Source organism: Carcharodon carcharias, chromosome 8 (assembly GCF_017639515.1).
Source record: "Carcharodon carcharias isolate sCarCar2 chromosome 8, sCarCar2.pri, whole genome shotgun sequence".
Classification (NCBI taxonomy): Eukaryota; Metazoa; Chordata; class Chondrichthyes; order Lamniformes; family Lamnidae; genus Carcharodon; species Carcharodon carcharias.
In genome coordinates this window covers 31,460,630-31,466,629 of record NC_054474.1, presented here as the reverse complement: position 1 = coordinate 31,466,629, position 6,000 = coordinate 31,460,630, and the positions used below count along the sequence as shown (strand labels likewise).

At 40.1% G+C, this 6,000-nt stretch overlaps 1 protein-coding gene across 1 annotated transcript in view; it reads left to right on the top strand.

Annotated features, from left to right (window-relative positions):
- The first annotated feature begins 3,753 nt into the window (after positions 1 to 3,753).
- The window catches only part of LOC121281313 (cyclin-I-like), a 42,328-nt gene continuing 40,081 nt past the window's right edge, over positions 3,754 to 6,000 (top strand). The window contains exon 1 of the mRNA XM_041194200.1: positions 3,754 to 4,085. The gene's annotated coding sequence lies outside the window, so the exon portion shown is untranslated. The remainder of the gene's footprint in view (positions 4,086 to 6,000) is intronic.

The following is a 6,000-nucleotide window of genomic DNA, read 5'->3' as shown; positions in this document are numbered from 1 at the left end:
ATATGAACTTAGTTTGAAGTACAGAATATGACATGCAGGTACTGGGCATTACAGTTTTTACAACATTTTGATTGCAGTTAAAGGTATCCTTGTAGAATTAATTAATTCAATAAAACATGTCACATTGATTTAATTTGAATAACCAGTGTTATTTTTTCACATTTCACAATGGCAACCACCCACATTAACAACAACGGTTCACATTTATTACTCATCTTATAAGTCGACCCCCATTTCTGGAAGGATACAAGATCAGACCAGTGGCCTATCCCTGGGCTCATGGTGAATTTGGTCTTGGGCATTTTCTTCAGGGAAGATTCCTTTCTCACACAGCTTTTCACTGTTACCAAATTCTCTTGCTGCGACTCAGTTACTTGGTGAGTTAGCAACGGTTATGATGTTTAGCTTGAAACAAGTTTCGTACTTTATTCTTTTTTCTGGGGGACCCATTCTTTTCCATCGTTTGCCATGCACAATCTACTCTGTGTGACATCTCTTAAACTACTGTGTATCTTCTTGGCAGCAGGCTCATATCGCCTGCTTGATCCCTTGTGCCGACTTATAAGGTGAGTAATACTTGCATTTCTGAGGTGCAAAACTGAGGTCAATTGTTAATGCAAGTATAGAAATTCTTGGCAGAAAGAGGGGGTTGACTTATATGCTGAGTATAGGCCTAAACCTGACTTTTTTGGTATTCAAATAAACAGGGTCATCTTATATGCCGTGTTGACTTTACACCGCAATCTACCCACAAAACAGATCCCTAGCCCATTGATTTGATCTCAGCATAGGTAGGGTGACAAATAGTAAATCAATCCTTTGGCGTTCCCACACCATAACTGGACTAAGGAGGAGGGAAATAATCAGCTAGTGCTCCAGCATCAAACCTGACCTAATGGAAGGCTGGAGACGGGAACAATCAACAAAGGTCACACATCATCATTATCATGAGAATATGTGTTTGTTATGTGCCAAGTGATAATCATATCGACTCATTTGTGACACCTCCCAATCAATCGAGAGGCCTGCACTCACTGATAAAGGCATCAACATTAAATTTTCTGTGCGGGAGTCCCTGCAAATATTGAAACAATGCCAGGGATTTCCTGATAGAATTGCCTATTGTCAGCTACACAAAAGAAAACAGTGTTATCATTGCACCAAGCATTTTTATTAACATATAGCAATAGAAATAGCATATTGTAAGCCAATTTATAGCAACGTGTAGAATTCTGATAACAGGGAGATATCTGATAATCTCACGGACTCCTGGGATCCCTTGTGGACCTTCTAAAATACAGGAAACTCAATTTGAAGAACTCAATTATGATGAATAGCTACCTGGGCCAGGTGCAAGAGAGAGGAACTAATGCTGATGGACCACTGTTTAGCACCTAATAGACAGGAGGAGAGACAACTGAAGGGGAATAAACACTGAAATAAGTAGAGTTGAGTTTAATATAGTGAAACATATTGGAAGTGCATTAAAGTGAATGGAGCTGTGTTCATCATAGTGAGCCAGAATTAAACAATCAAATGAACAAAGAAGTATTTATGATGCTGCAACGGTCTTTCAGTGCTTCTAAAATGGACAAAGCTGATTTGTTCCACTGAAATGAAGTAACAACTCCAAAAGATATTAAGGCAGCAGAAATAGAAATAATTCAGACAACCTGGGGTTGGTTTATTAAACTATGAAGGGAAATTGAGGAATTTTAATTTATTTTAAGAAAAGCAAAATATTATGAGGATGTAACTCAGGTTTTCAAATTAATGAACAGAATCAATAATGTGGATCCATTTCATGCAAAACCAGGATAGAATTTGGGGGTATGTTCATAAAGAGAGATAATATTGAAATATATTCACATCGTTTATTGCAATGAGAAATTGCAGCACACATTGAACTTTAGAAGCGTGAGTTTGATTGCTTTGCGCATTTATCATATTATAACAATGTGACAACAGCTTGAGACAAATTACAAAACTGATCACAAAGAAAATGTTTGGGTTGATTAGTCAGTTGGATTGTAACCCAATATCAAAATAAATAACAAAAACAGAATTACCTGGAAAAACTCAGCAGGTCTGGCAGCATCGGCGAAGAAAAAAAGACCCTTCGACCCGAAGGGTCATGAGGACTCAAAATGTCAACTCTTTTCTTCTCCGCCGATGCTGCCAGACCTGCTGAGTTTTTCCAGGTAATTCTGTTTTTGTTTTGGATTTCCAGATCCGCAGTTTTTTTGTTTGTATCAAAATAAATAATGCTGGATTAATATAGCAAATAACATTTATGCCAGGCAAAGACCATCTCGAAAAAGAGTGAATCTAACCACCTCCCCTTGACATTCAACAGGATTACCATCATTGAATCCCCCACCATTAATATCCTGAGGGGGAGAGATGTGACCATCAATAATCAGCCACTGAAACACTGTGGCTACAAGAGCAGATCAGAGGCTGGGAATCCTGGAGCAAGTATCTCACCTTCTAAATCCCCAAAGCCTGTCTACCATCGAGAAGGCACAAGTTACGAGTGTGATGGAATACTCTTCACTTCCCTGATGGATGCAGCTTCAACAACACTCAAGAAGATTGACACCATCCAGGACAAAGAAGCCTGCTTGATTGACACCAATTCATCATCTTAAATATTCCCTCCCTCTACCACCAGTGCACAGTGGCAGCAGTGTGTACCATATACAATATGCAAAGCAGGGCTTCACTACGATGTCATGGACAGCACCTTCCAAACCTGTAACTTTTACCACCTAGAAAGACAAGTAGGCACACGGAAACACCACCAAAGTTCCCTTTCAAGTCACACACCACCCTGATGTGGATATGAATTATCACTCCTTCATAATTATTTGGTCAAAATATTCAAACTATCTAGCAGCATCTTCTACCTTCACCACACAGACTGTGAGCATTTCAAGAAGACACCTCACCTTCCAGCGACAATTAAGGTGTGTAAGAAGTACAGGTCTACCAGCTGGGACAATAAAAAGGAAGCAAGCCATCTTGGAATAATTTTAAATTGGTCCCTGGAGGATGAAATGTCCATTCAAGGGATAGTGTTATGTATAACTGTTGCAGGAGATTTTTGATCATACTGAAAGTTAAATTGGAATCTCAAACTACGGATGCTGGAAATCCAAAACAAAAATAAAAATACCTGGAAAAACTCAGCAGGTCTGGCAGCATCTGCGGAGAGGAACACAGTTAACGTTTCAAGTCCGTATGACTCTTCAGCAGAACTAAGTAAAAAAAAAGTTATGTTTATTACAACAAAATAGATTATAACTGTGAACAAAGGGGGGTTATTTTGTTTACAGTTACAGACAATCTGCAAACCAATTTGGTGGCGTTTTTCTTTACAGTGTAACAGAAGAAAGTTTGACTGACCCAGACCCTGCCCAATTTCAGCGAGGCTGAAACTACATGAGATTTTGAGATCTGTAATTTAAGGGAGCATTTTATTAGCAGATAGTAACTATACCACATTACAACCATGGCGATTGTAATTAATTATTCACACTCTTCCAATTCATTATTTTCTGGTGGCTAGGAATTATCCAACGAAAATAATTGAAATATAACTCGGTACAGTTCAGCCGAAGGAACCCTAATCTCACAAAATGGATTGTACTTTGGAGCTGGTGTTCTTGTCGTGATAGTCAGCACGTAACTGCTTACGTTAAGAAACAAGGAGGGGTTGAGGGTTTTAAACAGACTCCAGCCTATGTCACAACAGAGGGCGGGTGTTGCATAGTTCCCGATCAGTCCTTTCTTCCTTTTCCGATCGAATGTATTGAATTATGTGGGTCCTTTTTGTGTGTATTTAATCCGTAATTCTTTGCTGTTACTTTTAAACACACCCGGACGATGGTCGCCTTTTTCGGGGACACATTATTCGCTTTTTATAACCCACAGTTGAAGTTTTTAGGCACGAAGACGGGGTTCAGCTCGTTCCTTTTGTTTTCTTGGAAGAGCTGAAAACGGAAGAGAGAAGATGCCGAACTGATATGGATTTGAGGGAGGCGAGAAACAGAACGCACATTCCGCTTTGTTTTGGGGAAGAGGTAAATTACTGAAGCTTTCTGTGTTTTAAGTATTTCTTCTGGTGCCTGAGCAGGATCCTGTACAAAGACTACCACAAAAGAGATAGGAATCACCAATGGCCCAAAGGACCTTAGCACCCTTTCAGTGGCTATCTATAATGTATAGATTACAGATAAAGTGTTTGACCCTGACGTACTTACTACAATATACAAGTGTATTTTATATATCATCCAAATTCAATTTCATTACCTTTCGTTTAAAACTTTGCTAAAAGTGAATTAAAGTACAGTGCCAAATATATGGGACTTTTTGTTCTAATATTCACAAGATATTGTTATGAGTAAAATTTTTAAAAATGTACATTGTTGTAGATGTTGATTAAAACCTTTTGTTAATAAGTTGGGCGGAAGGAAGGGGTTGAGCAGTCTTGGAGCTCCGTCGGTAATTTGTCAAAACCTTTAGTTCGAGCGGGTCTGTGTTTACTGTTTGAACGTCTAACTGTTCTCTGGTTTCTCGAGTTTAAAGTGATTTTTTTTTATTGGGCTAATAGTTTCTTTTTCCTGTTTAAGGGAGGTGGACACCATTTGCAGTTTACGTCCTTAGTTTGTATTAATATACCAATTTATAACAAAACGGCCGTTCAAACAGCAATGTACCAATCGCGAAAAAAAACTTTACATCCGGTCATTTGAACATATTCAATTATGCCATGATAATATTTCTCCTGTCCTATCTCATTAGGGTCAGACCCGGACTATAAACAACAGAATCTCACTTACACAACCTAAACATTTTCCAAGGGATGGGGTCTGGGCCAAGTTAGATAAGGAGGTTGCATTACTGCAGGGGCCACAGCGTAACATGGTTTACATTCAAATAAAATCAAAATACTGCAGATGCTGGAAATCTGAAATAAAAATAATAAAGTGCTGGAAAAACTCAGCAGGTCTGGCAGCGTCTGTGGAGAGAGAGACACAGACTTAACGTTTCCAGTCCAATAGGACGATTCTTCAGAAATGCAGGAAGGTAGAAATGTGATGGGGTTTATGCAGTTGGAAGTGGGAAGGGGACGACGAACAAAATAGAAGGTCTGTGATAGGGTAGAGGGCAGGAGAGCTAAAATGACAAAGATGCAACAAAAGGGAAAGGGAATTGTAATGGTTGTGGTAAACATTTAGGTCCTAAAAATAAGGGCAGGAGTAGGCTGTTTGACCCCTGGACCCTGCTGCACCATTCAATAAGATCATGGCAGATTTAATTGGGGCTTTAACTCCACTTTCCTGAGTGAGTGTGAATGGCAGAATAATGAACAGCTCTGTCCAAAAGCACAGCTACCTTGACTGCACTTAATCACACCTCGCCTCCTGTAAGGACCACATTCCATTCTCCCAGTTTCTCTGTCTCTGTTAGGTCTGTTCTGATGGTGCTGCCTTCCACACCAATGCTTCTGAGATGTCTTTTTCCTCAACTGAGAATTCCCCTAACTGTGGTTAACAGGGCCCTCACTGTGTCCACCCCATTTCCCACACTTCCCGTGAGAAGGTGGTGGTGAACTGTCTTCTTGAGCCACTTGGACTCCCTGTGTCCTCACTTTCCACCCAACCAGTCTCCACATTGGAAGAATCACCCTTCACTATTTCTACCACCTCCAGCAATATGCCGCATCAAACACATCTTCCCTTCTCCTGTTGGTCTTCCAAAAGGACTGTTCCCTCTGTAACACCCTAGTCCACTCCTCAATCACCCTCAACACCTCATCTCCTTTTACCACCTCCCTTCTCACCATCCAAGGCCCAAACGCACCTTCCAGGTGAATCAGTGATTTCCTTGTACGTCTTTCAATTTAGTATACTGTATATGGCACTCACAATGCGGTGTCCTCTACATTGGGGAAACCAAATGCAAATGTAATGACTGCTTTTCAGAATACCTTCC